The sequence below is a fragment of the Cnephaeus nilssonii genome (assembly GCF_951640355.1).
Source record: "Cnephaeus nilssonii genome assembly, chromosome: 18".
NCBI lineage: Eukaryota > Metazoa > Chordata > Mammalia > Chiroptera > Vespertilionidae > Cnephaeus > Cnephaeus nilssonii.
The window spans coordinates 29,046,510-29,060,573 of record NC_137089.1 but is presented as its reverse complement, the minus strand read 5'-3'; positions in this window follow the sequence as shown (position 1 = coordinate 29,060,573).

Genomic DNA, 14,064 nt, shown 5'->3' with positions numbered 1-14,064 from the left:
ATGTCAAACAATTAGTTAATAAAATATATTGTGAAGATTTTTTTATTTGTGGCCTTTTTGTGATGCATTGTTAAGTTTTTTAGACTTGTAATTTGTAGTGCTTCTTTTTTCATTAAAACTGTCAAACCTCAGAGGGAAGGTAGGGGAGGTTGGGGGTAAGGGGGAAGAGATCAACCAAAGGACTTGTATGAATGCCTATAAGCCTAACCAATGGACACAGACAACAGGGGGGTGAGGGCATGAGTAGGGGGGGGGGCCTGGGGGGTAATGGGGGATGAGGACACATATGTAATACCTTAATCAAATCAATAAAGAAATTAAAAAATATTTATACATAACACACCCATACACACAGAGTACTGAAATACTGAAAGTACACATCCTATATAATAAAAGCCTAGGTGGCATCGTGCGACACCCTCGCGTGACATTGTCACAAGATGGCCACTGTGCCATCATCACAAGATGGCTGCCACAATATGGCTGCCACAAGGTGGCCGGCGGGAGAGGGCAGTTGGGGGCAACCAGGCCTGCAGGGAAGGGCAGTTGGGGGTGATCAGGCTGGCAGAGGAGCAGTTAGGGGGCGATCAAGCTGGCAGGCAGAAGTGGTTAGGGGCAATCAGACAGGAAGGCAGGCGAGCGTTTAGGAGCCAGCAGTCCAGATTGTGAGAGGGATGTCTGACTGCTGGTTTAGGCCGGATCCCACAGGAGAGGGTGTAGGCTAGGCTGAGGGAAACTTCCCCCCATGCACAAATTTCATGCACCAGGCCTCTAGTGTAATATTACGTATTGATTAGGTGCTCAGTAGTGCTTTATTGTAATTATTGTTCTTTTAAAAAATTCTGACATCCCGGGTCCGGGGGAGGCCGCACGCCCCCGGGTCCAAGCGAGGCCGCGCGCCCCTGGGTCCGGGTGTAGCTGGATCCCGGGTCCGGGTGAGGCCGTGTGCCCCTGGATCCGGGTGAGGCTGGGTCCCGGGTCCAGGTGAGGCCACGTGCCCCTGGGTCCGGGTGTAGCTGGATCCCGGGTCCGGGTGAGGCTGTGCGCCCCTGTATCCAGGTGAGGCTGGGTCCCAGGTCCGGGTGAAGCTGGATCCCGGGTCCAGGTGAGGCCGTGCGCCCCTAAATCCGGGTGAGGCTGGGTCCCGGGTCCAGGTGAGGCCGCACCCCTGGGTCCGGGAGAGGCCACACGCCCCTGGGTCCGGGTGAGGCCACGCGCCCCTGGGTCCGGGTGAGGCTGGATCCCGGGACTGGGTGAGGCCACGCACACCTGGGTCCGGGTGAGGCCACGCGCCCCGGGGCCCGGGTGATGCTGGGTCCCAGGTCCGGGTGAGGCCGCGGGCCCCTGAGTCCGGGTGAAGCCGCGCCCCTGCTCCAGGCGAAACCAAACCAGAGGGAGTCAGACCTGCATTACCACCATTTGTCCACCATCCAGAGCTGAAAAGTCAGTGCCGATATGTACACATAAGGAACTAGTGGACATTGAAATCAGGTCTCAAAAGAACTGTTGGTCCAGAAAGAAACTTACTACAGACTGATTCATTTGCCTGTCAGCATAACTATTATTGCTCGTCTCACATTCGGTTCTTATAAGTATATTTCTAGTAACACATGATCTCACTCATCTAGGGGAAATGATGAACAACATAGACTGATGAACAAGAACAGACCCAGAAACAAGGAGGCATTGATCGGACTGTCGGGCCTCAGAGGGAGGGGAGGGGCGGGTGGGGGTAGTGGGGAGAGATCAACCAAAGGACTTGTGTGCATGCATACAAGCCTAACCAATGGTTGGGGACAACAGGGGGGTGGGGGCATCCATGGGGAGGGGTGGGGGATGGGAATGGGGGGATGAGGACAAATATGTGACATCTTAATCAATAAAGAAATTTTAAAATTAAAAAAAAATTCTGACAGAATAATTATATTAAAATATTTATCTTTTCTCATGTTTTGGCTATGCTGTTATGTTAATAGATCTGACTTGTTAATGTACAGTTGGGTGGCAATTGTCTATTCTTTTCTTTAATAAATCACCTTTCTAACTTAAAATATATATTACCTTTAATATTTTAATTCATGGCTATATGTTTATCTTTATATCTAGACAAAATATCTAAAATTCCTAACCAAAAAATTATATTCATCAAAACAAAAATACCCCTATTTATTATTAATATCAGGGCATCATAATAAACTCTGAGTTACAAATTCTGTAATTTAAATTTATGCCTCTTGCCTGTGTTTTACTGATGGAAAAGGTGTTTACTAAACACACAAATTAATATGTCAGCCCTAGAGGAATACTATGTATTCAAACTATCTCAGAAAGATAACAAACTAATATTCTCTAAAAATCATTGACTAGTCAGGACATTTCAGATTGCAAATGACAGAAAATCCAACTGAAATTAATGAAAACAAAGCTTGCTAGTCATAAATGGGAACTGTGGGGAGGCGAATCTGGCAGGGGACCCAGGCCTGGACACCACATCACAGCCTTGCTCACCTCTTTGTTGGCTCTGTTCTCTCTCTTTTTTTCTTTTTCAATATATTATTATTGATTTCAGAGAGGAAGGGAAAGGGAGAGAGAGATAGAAACATCAATGATGAGAGAGAGTCATTGACCGGCTGCCTTCTGCACGCCCCCTACTTGGGATCAAGCCTGAAACCCAGGCATGTGTCCTTGACCAGAATCAAAACCTAGACCTTTCAGTCTGCAGGTTGACGCTCTATGCACTGAGCCAAACCAGCTAGGGCGTGGCTCCATTTTCAAATAGGCGATCCCTTCCAGCAACTCCAGGATTACAACTCAGAACCCCAAATCCAGCTGAAGAAAGACAGTGTGCCTTTCTGTCAACAGCTAGGTCTTCTTAGCTTTGATGACTTACCTAGACACACAGCACTGGGGCCAGAAAGAGACACTATGCCTATGTAGCAGGACTGAGATGGGATGCTGTTTTATTAAAACAGGAAAATAGACCATAGGCAGAAAAAGAATTGCTCAGTATGATTATGAAGTGTAAAAGAATCCATCTGGTATTAAACATAGGAAAGTGGTTTTGTAGATGCTGCCTCTGAGACATTGTGTACGTGGTGTGGGATAGGCATGTGTGCCTGTGGTCTGTGTGGTGGATGTGGTGTGTGGTATGTGCTGTGTTGTGTAGTATGTGTGATGTGCACCTGTGTGGTGTGTGGTGTGTGTGGTATGTGGTATGTGGGGTATGTGTGTGTGAGTAGGGTGCCTACATGGAGAATAAAATGTCCACAGTAAAACACCCCCTGGTGCTTGGTTGAATTAGAGAGGCCTTCTAGGGCTGTCAGGAATGTAACTCCAGTAAGGTCAGGGTTAAATGTTGAAGCATTATAAATTAGGTTAGAAAAAAAAAAGCCACCTGGCAAAGCAAACAGTAAGGGTGGGAGTTGTGGAAAAGAAACGTAGATCGCAGAGTCCAAAGTGGACATGCTGACATTTCGTGCGGTTCACTAACTCTACTTTGTGGCCTTCATAAATTCCACTCAGAATTACTGTCAATGAAATTAATGAAATCACAGGCTGTTCAACAAAAGAAGTATTAATCTGTAGTTTTCCATTGGGTCAATGAGACCTCAACTTATCATAAGTATGCTTCATATCTACAAGGGCTGAGCCTTAAGTTTGCTTAAAGTACCTGTCAGGAATTTCATAATAATTCTTTGTAGTGATCTTTCTTAACAAAGTTCAGGTAACTTTTGGACTTAGAAATCCTGATTCAAAGAAAAAAAAAAAAAAACCACACCCACAAATAACCAAAAATCCCTTGGTTTAGCAAATCAGTTTCAATTTCTACAATCTAGAATAAAATCCTCCTTCAACTTACTTAAAAGATATTTGTAAAAAATATTTGTACTTTTATTGTTCCAAATAGAAAGAGAAAATGTAGAAAACAATGGCCCTTTAAGACACATCACTTCCAAAATTTGAGGTAAAAAGTAAACATTATAGAGATATTATTATATGTGTTTCTTGCCTGAAGGCAAATGCATATGTGTCCAAATGCATATGTGAATCTGAGTGTATCAATAACATACTTAAGTTGAAGACATTGCTAAGAAAATTTCTATTAGTATACTGTATCACTTTTCCATAATATTACGTAAGTTAGAAAGTAGAATTGTTTCACTTATGTAAAAATATTCATATGCATTATCCTATATAATAAAAGGCTAATATGCAAATTGTCCTCTCCACCGGGAGTTTGACCAGGGGGGCGGGACCAGCTGGCCAACTGCGTGCAGCCCCTCCCCCTGGCCGGCCCCGCCCCCAATTGCCCCACCCCCACCCTGATTGGGGGCAGGGCCAGCCTGCCAACCTCCCACATCCCTTCCTCCCAGCCGGCCCAGCCTGATCTGCCCTGATTGGGGTGAGCTGGCCAGATCCCACCCGTGCACAAATTCGTTCACTGGGCTTCTAGTATAAAATATAATAATGATCAAGTCCCACATTAAAGAAAAATACTACATGCCTGTTCTAGATAAAAACAAAACAAAACAAAACACAATAACAAGTCCAGCCAATTATAGCTCGGTGGTTGAGCATTGACCTATGAACCAAGAGGTCATGGTTCGATTCTCAGTCAGGGCACATGCCTGGGTTGTGGCTGGATCCCCAGTGACGTTCATGCAGGAGGTAGCCAATCAATGATTCTCTTTCATCATTGATATATATATATATATATATATATATATATATATATATATATCCCTTCCTCTCTGACGTAAATAAAAATATATTTTTTAAAAAAATAACAAAACCTAGCTGGCATGGCTTAGTGGTTGAGCAATGACCTATGAACCAGAACGTCATGGTTTGATCCTGGTCAGGATGTATGCCCTGGCTGTGGGCTTGATCCCCAGTGAGGATCATACAGGAGGCAGCCAATCAATGATTCTCTCTCATCATTGATGTTTCTATCTCTCTCTCCCTCTCCTTTCCTTTCTGAAATCAATAAAACTATATTTTAAAAAATCAAAAAGAAAACAATAACAAAAATGAGACAAAATTTACACTGGAAATTTACACTTTTCTTTGCCAAGTCTACAATGTACTGCTTAGACATATAATTTAGGTTATTATCACCTCTATTTCTCTATGTAGAGATGTTTGTTCTCTATTAATTATTCTAAGAAATGGAGAACTAGCAGTGATCCTAAGAAAGGAAGAATCAACTTTCTGTTCTCATGATTAAAGAATTTTAAATTTTCTTTCCATTAGAGTTTGTCTCTCCGGATCCAGTTGCCTTGTGTCTTGCCAATGTGAACTCTTCTTTCCATCTAAATATAGTTTCTTCTGTAGATTTTTGTCTGGGCCTCTACATCATTGCTGAGAAATATTCTGTCTATCTAGCTTCCCTAATATGTGCCACCTGCTCTGTCTTTAGACTATCCTAACTACTTCCACCAAGGAAGAGATGGAATATTTTGTCTCCAAGTGAGGTAGCCCATGCTTGGCTTCAGCATCATCGCTGGCAAAGCCCCTCACCTAAAATGACATTAAAATCCCACAGGTTGGAGCTGAGAGCCACCATCCAATATGGCTGCCAGTAGTTCCTAATATGCCACTTGTTAGAAGAATTGACTCACATTATAATTAGAACTCTGGAACTAGCCTATAAAGAAGAAAATAAGATTATTTTGCTGCCAAAGCTACTAGTTAATGAGAACGGTTGAAGAGTACTTGCTGGAGCTCTAATAACATAAAGTTTGTCATGACTCACTGAAATTTAACTTTGTTTTTTCTCTTAGAGTATTTGCTAGGGAAAATTTTTTAAGTAACCGAAGGAAAGGGTAGCCTGCTTTAAAATGGAGTTAATAAGCATGAACTCCTAGAAAACCATCATATACAAATATTGCTAATAAACCACATACTGTTAATGTGATAATCACTAGTGATTTCTACCTTATTAGGTAATAATAATAATAAAATATTACTGTACATTGATATCACCTAGCTACATCTATTTTTTTTTTTTGAGAGGAAGGGAGAGAGAGAGAGAGAGAGAAACATCAATGATGAGAGAGAATCAATGATCGGCTGCCTCCTGCACACCTCACACTGGGGAAAGAGCCCACAACCCCGGGGATGTGCCCTGACCAGGAATCGAACCATGACTTCCTGGTTCATAGGTTGACGCTTAACCACTGAGCCACACCATCTGGGCACCTATCTGCATCTTTATATTTATTAAGTAAAATTTACCAAATGTGTTTCTACCTTCTCTTTTCTGTTAGTAGAGATACTCTACAAACACAAAATTAATAAAATTATATTTCTTCAAATATTCTTCATGTCAAATTTTTTGCCTATATCTATGCAGTATGTACTTTGGAAAATTTCTTCGTAACAGTCGATACCAAAGAATTAAATCAGATTTAGTTTTTTGTGGATGGTCAATATATAATATGGATGTTTTATGACTTGATTGCTGCAGTCAGTGGCTGATTAAAATTGTTCTGGTTTTGCCCAGCCAGTGTGGCTCAATGGTTGAGCATTGACCTATGAACCAGGAGATCGAGGTTCAATTCCCCATCAGGGCACATGCCCTGTAGAGGGCATGCAGGAAGTGGCTGATCAAGGATTCTTTCTCATCATTGGTGTTTCCATCTCTCCCTTTCCCTTTCTCTCTGAAATCAATAAAAATATATATTTTTAAAAATTGTTCTGGGTTTTTTATTAGGCAGATAGAATTTTGGCTTTTTAAAAGGAGAAGGCCAGTGGAGTGATCAGAATGTTGCAGATAGTGGTGATGGTTGCAAAACATTGTGAATTTACTAAGTGTCACTTTAAAATAATTGAAATTATGAATTTTTAAGTTGTATGTAGTTTGCTACAAAAAAAAAAAAGGACAGAGTATTTTATTCTGTCTTCCTCGCCTAACAGTACCTCTTTTTTTTTTTTTTAATGTTTACCTTCCTTTTTCCCCTCTGGTAGTAGTATCTGATCAGAGGTGGATAACACCTAATTTAAATCATAATTATAGAACATAGTTTAGAAGATGATTTCAAGAGGAACAGGAAACATGGTACTTTATCAGAAGGCTATCAGCAATTTAGCATCTCTCTATTTGTGGAAATTTGGCTTATAATATTCACTTTGTTTATAACACTGAGCTCCCATCAGTCCAAAATATATAAAAGGGATACAAGATACACTCTGGTCTACACTCCAGACACACTTTCCCCGGCAAACTGGCCCTCCCTCTGGGCAGCGGTTGGCTTTCTAGACGACACATAAACAAGTGTCTTTGACAGAAAGGCCAAGTGGCTCCAGGTCCTGACGATAGCACACGCTAACAAAGCAGGGAAGTCGAGACTCCGGTTTATTTACAAAGCCTACGTGCTAGAAAGACAGAGATAAAGCCTTTCCCAGCTAGCGCAGTGATGGTCTCCTTTCTCCTGTCTCCCAGAGAATAACCTAGCTGAGAGGCCAACAGAAAAGCTGCGAAGCATTGCTTAGCCTTGGCCCCAGAGCCAGAAATTGTCAGATTCTGGCCCCCATGGAATGAGACTACACCAACTCAATGAGGGTCCAATCTCCCCTCCTAGACATTTCTTCAGTAAGCACTTATTAAATACAACAACTTATTGTATTAAAGGTGCCAACCCTTCAGACTCCATCGAGTAGGCAAAGAATAGGATGCTGCTGTGTCCAGATAAACTATGGAGAACCATCCAGTAGCGTAATGCTCCTTCTGCCATAAAAGTGCTTTATTCTTGTCATGGAATATCTATGCAGAAGTTTTACTAGAAAGGACTTGACAAACTAACCCAGAAAGACCAGAAGCCCCAAAGCTTATCCTCCCCATCCAGTGCCTGATGCTACAACAAATGCCCCCAGGGCTTGGTCTGCTGTATACACATGTCTGACAAATAACACCAGTTCCACATGGTCCAAAGTCTTCTCTTGAAGCAGTGTAGCAGTAGACATCTCTACCCACACCCCTAAGACACACACCTACTTGCTCTTCAGTCATTCACTAAGTGCTTTGTGCCCACTCTTGTGTCTGGTGCTGGAATAAAGCCATGAATAGAACAAGGTCCAGCTTTTGAGGTTCAGGGTTTAGTAAGGGAGAAGAAAAACAAACAGGTTTTAAATGATACTGCGATTTGGAGGACTATGATCCGGAAGTGCACAGAGGCCCAAAGAGCCTAGGAGAGTTGGCCTACCTCCCTCCAAGCTTAGCACATGCAAAGAGGTTTGTGGGGATTCTGTTTCTATCTGCTTTGGAAAGGAATCATGCGTGGGCTGAAGCAAGGTGAGCAGGAAAGGTCTGGAGGGGCAGGGCCCAAGTTCAGTGTGAGCAGATAATGTAGCATCCCTTCACCCATGCTTACACTTGAGTCCTCTTGGCCACTTGGGCATCACTTTTCAAACAATGAGAACCGATTATCTGAAATAAGACAGAAATTAAAAACACTTAGATCAATTGAGGCAAAGGACCAGTGTAATGGTGATTACAATATTAAGATTTAAATACCAACATGTACAGTGAGCTAAATTCTAGACCCACAAGTAAAAGTCCAGAAATGGCTTACTTGTCTCCTTTTATTTATAAGAAAGAGTTAGCTTCTCTGAATTGCAGAATCTAGCTAGGAAAAGAAGTAAAGGTGAAGGTGGAGAGAAAGAAAAGGGGAAGAAGGAAAGGAAGGAGAGGAGGGGAAAGCAGCGAGGCTGAGAGAGAGGAATGCAGGAAGAGGAAGAGCCAAGGAGGGGAAGGGAGAACAGGCACTTTAGCCACCCACTGACCTCGTCTCTCTCCATTAGTCAAAATTCTTTCCTTCAAAGGGAACTAACATACTAACCCAACTATCTCTTGGGTCATGACTAGATTATGCACATAAATTATAAATTGAATTCTATAGGAGTAGATATTATCCAAATTTTATCAATGAGAGAGTAGGGGCTCAGGATGTGACTGATTTGCCCAAGATGACATAGCTACTAGTAATAAGTGACAGAAGCAAAGTGGTATTAGATTGCAATAAGTAGAAAATAAGCTAAATTCGATGACTTGACTAAGCTTAAATTCCACAATTAAACCAAAATGTGTAGAGTCACTATTACCAAGTTCAGTAACCCTTGGTGTCAGCCCTCAATTCCTTCCTCTATTGACCCCACAGCTGGTCACGAAATCCTAACACTCTGTCTCAACTCTGACTGCATCTCTCCATCCACATATCCTCCTTCCCCTTTGAGACCCATCTCTGGACTGTGTCCAAGGCCTTCTCAGGTCTCTCTGACTCTGCTACCAGAGAGGCTGTGTGGCTAGGCGGCAGGAACAATGGTCATGTCACTCTTTGTCAAACCTCTCCTGGGTCCTTACTGCCCACAGGAAACAAATATACACTTGAACAGACAGTCCTAGATCATTTTTGGAGCCAGCAGTGGTCAAAAGATACAAACTTTCAGTTCCAAGATGAATAAGGTCTGGGATCTAATGGCGACAATAGTTAACAACACCATATTGTCATACTTAAAATTTATTAAGAGAGTGGATCTTAAGTGTTCTTACCACACACAAAAATGGTAACTATGTGATGTGATGACTGTGTTAATTAACTTAATTGTGGCAATCATTTCACATGTACATGTGATTAAATCATCTTGTTTTGCAGCTTAAAAATCACATTGTACAACTAAATATATACAACCTTGACATATCAATCATACCTCAATAAAGCTGGGGAAAAAATGACTTCTCTTCCCAGCTCTCTTAAAATAGTAGCTCTTTACTTATTTCAAAGTTATTATGAGAATTAAAGGAAATACTATGTGAGATAATATATATAAAGTTATCTTTATTCCTTGCCAGAAAGATTTTTTTCTCTGCTTTCCTCTTTCTTTTTTCTCTTCTTTTCTGTTCATCCAGAGTTGGTGAATTTCATGAAATGGTAATAAAACAGCCTGTGCTTATGTAAAGAAACATGTTTAGTGCTGACTCTGTGATAGCACTGTTAAAAGCACTTTACAGATACCAACTCATTTATTTTATTTCATTTTTTTCCATCACCATTTATCTCCTCTTTGCCCTCTTCCACCTCCACCATCCCCACAATCACCACACCGTTGTCCATGTCCGTTAAGTCTCTTTTTCTTTTTTGCTCAACCTCTCAACGCCTCCCCAAATTCTTCCTCCCGCCCCCACCCCCCCCCCAACACACACACACACAACAGAGCTGTCGGCCTGCTCTCTATCCATGAGTGTGTCTATAGATATTAACTCATTTAAATCTGCAAAGGAAACTCCTAAGAACCTTTTGAAACATCACTATTCTCATTCCCATTTTTATAGATACAGTAATCCTCCTTATCCACGATTTTGCTCTCTGTGGTTTCAGTTACTTGCAATCAACTTCAGTCCGAAAATATTAAATGGGAAAATTCCAGAAATAAGTAATTCATAAATTTAAAAATTGCAAGCTGTTCTGAGTAGCATGATGAAATCCCATGCTGTCCCACTCCATCCAGCGTATTCATGCTGTAGATGCTGCCTGCCTGTTAGTCACTGAGTAGCCATCTGGGTTAGCAGATCAACTGTAGCAGTATCGCAGTGTTTGTGTTCAGGTAACTCTTATTTTATCTAATAGTGGCCCCAAAGCCATTCACATAACTTTTATCTCAGTATATTATTATAATTGTTCTATTTTATTATTAGTTATTGTTGCTAATTTCTTAAGTTACTGTGTCTAATTCGTAAGTTAAACTTTATCATAGGTAGGTGAGTACAGAAGAAAACATAGTATAAATAGGGTTCAGTACTATCTACTGGGTATCTTGGAAGATATCCCCCATGGATAATCGGGGACAATTGTACATTAAAACTGAGGTGACGTGTTTAGTAACCTGCCCAAAGTCATAGAGCTGGACTAATGTAGGCCGGCTGACTCTTTAGCCTGGGATTTCCAACACTGAACTTTCCTACTTGGTAATTTGGGGGTAAAAGAATTAGCTCCATTGGTGTCAACCCCTCTTTCTCTAATTAAATGAGGCCTTTTAGTTTGCCCAGTTCCAAGATACAGTCAGAAATACTCCATAGTTCTGCCCTGAGGAAGCGTGGTTACACATTTTAATTGAATTCTTCCTCCTTATCTCCAAGAGCTTTTATTATAACCCACGGACTAAAGCTCTGATGACTGTGGATGAGCTCGCTTCCTGGGGATTGAATCTGATGGCTCAGGCAGCTAAGGAGCCCCAGCACAGTGACTGGAAGCCAGCTGGTCATCCATCAACAGGAAACCTGCCAGACTAGTCGGCACAGGTACCCAGACAAAAACAAACTGCCAGCAAGCACTGCTGCTCTTCCTTTATTCTTCCTTTTCTTTTGTGAATTAAGCAACTGTTGCGCCATCCCCACTGACCGGGCGAGGTGAGCTAGTGAAGATATTCAGAGAAAGGACTGTGATGTGGGATCCCTGGGTCCTGGCAGAGGATGTTTGTCTTTCCTTCCCCATCTCTAGCCCCAGTCATGCCCCCGCCCTACAGTGGGAAGTGTCCATTTCAGAGAGAGAGGCACAGGGAGGCATGGTTCTCGCCATCCTTACCAAGACCTCCAGCCTCAGAACTGATCCTCCACACCCAAAGAGGGGCTGAGCTGTGAGCTCACACTCAGGTTCTCCTTCCAGAGTCCTGGCTGGAGGCTAGCTCACAGGAGAGTGAACAAGGGGCCCTTTTCAGCATGTAGCATTGTAATACATAAACCTTCAAAGGCAAGGGGAGGTCTAAACATACCAGGTATGATTGTCACGGTAGTTTGGAATTTGAGGGTACAGCCAGTCTATACTGAAGAATCATTTTTGTAATTTGTTTATTTGGCTTTAAGATCCCCATGGTTACTAAGGTCTGCTTGCAAGTAAACCTTCTTGTGACAAGATAAGGATCCTCAGGTCACATAAGCATGTGTCTGGGCAAAAGCCATTGACTTGCCTCCGAGGAGTAAACATTGTTATCCCACGAAGCTGTTAAATTGTTTGGCAAATCCTGTCTTCTAGATGGGTAGGCTGTACACAGATAGTTTTGCTTAGCTTTCTACAAATTATCATAGACTCCAAAAGAGCAGGATCTTTATTAACAAATCTGTATTCTATTTCTAACATTCTGCTCCTAGATGTGGTAATGATATAGAATGGGTCAGGATTTGACTCTTAGGTCAGCTTTTTGCTCTGAGATCTAAGGAGAATAGTTGAAATTTTTGGACTTTTGTTGCACAGTATCAGAGTAGATGCTAAATAAATCATTTGTTGATAATAAAAAGAATGAAGATGAAGAAGGGAAGGAGGAGAAAAAGAAGAACAGGAGAAAGGAAAAGTAGAGTGATCATTGTATTTTCCAAAATATAAATTGAAGGTAGAAAAATTATTCACCAGTATTTCAAGCAAGTCAGCTTTCTGAATGTTTCCTAAATATCAAAGGCCCCTCAGGATTAAAAGAAATCCTAGAAGTATCCTTAAACTTAAGGTGTCTAAAAATGAATGTTAAATAGACATTTTATGATTAATGTATATAACATAATTATATGGTTAGCAAAGTTATTAGATAAGTTCATCAGAATCAGGCTTTATAATTATTGAATAATTATATTCAATATAACATATTATAATTCTAGAATGCTAAAAATTTGTAAGGTAAATTATTTTGATGACATTCACCAAAATTATAACCTGAGAAATCTAAGAGAAAATAAGTTCTAGGCAGATAGCTATTTAATTTTCACTTTAGCAAACTTTTTACATAAATATAAATGTTTCTCTTTAAAAATCATATAAAGAAAAGACAAGAATACTAACAAGTCTTGCAAAACCAGAATAAATTTCTGATGACTTTTATTTTTACTACTTTTTTAGAGGCATGCTGCTCCAGATAGCTGGGTGATTACATACCCACTAATGTATTTCCCCTTCATGTTTATTTTGGAAAGATGGCAGGTTATTTTGAAAGAAAGGAAGAAAAAACAGGCTACAGAGGAAGCAGAGTTGCCTTGTATCTCATAGGGCAACGGATTACTAAAATTACCAGACTTTACGGAAGAGAACACACATTCTTTTCTTTTCTTTTTTTTTTTTTTTTTTTTGCATGTTTTCTTAAGTTTCAACAAGATGATATACCCATAGTATTTAGGAGAAGAACCCAAGGCCAAAAAAATAATAAGGAAAAACTTTCATTTTGGAATTTTCCCTGGTGCATAAAACCAATAGTGATGAGGGTGGCATAGCTCCTGAGCTTTAGCGAGCTATCAGACAAAACTTTCTTCCAGTATTTTCCAGACTAACTCAGTTTTATAGCTGATTATAGCACTGATAATTCGGAGGTTATATATCAATACAAAAATATCATTAAACTATCACAAGTCAGTTTGTTTTAGTTAAGATTCCTGCCTAGTAACTGGACTTGCTTCAAGCATCATCCAGTCTTTCGACTGAAATTTATGAGGCACTTACTGGGTACCACAAAACCAAACCAGGGATACAAAAGTAAATAATACAGAATTCTTACCCCCACAATGCTCCCAGTCTGCCCCTTGGGCCTTGGATATGCTGAGAAAGTCATCCAAGACAGCATTTGGGAATTGATGCACGTAATAAAGCATCTACTCTTCTACAATTCATTGAGTGAACTTCTAAAACTATTTGTTTTTATCTTCTTGAACAGGAGATAGATTTTTACATTGATTTATCTCTGGGGGGGGAGGGGGGGAAAGTGTCCTTCCTCCAACAATGAAACATTTCTACTGTACAACATTATTTTAATTGTGTCTCTGCAGGAAGGAAGAAGTCCAGAATGATCAAGACTGGTTGTAATCAATGACCTCTTTCAAGATGCCTTGAACTTTCTTTTGTTGATCAGACCTTCTAAAAGTGTGCTGGGAGTCAAACTCTTCTGGCTCACACCCATGTTAAACATCGCTTAATCGCATGATGCGACAATTCCTTATCAGATGACCCTGTGCTCATACACAAACACAGCTACTATCAGACACAGACAGGCCATGATCTGGCAAAACCTTGATGAAACAGAAATAAACACAATGTG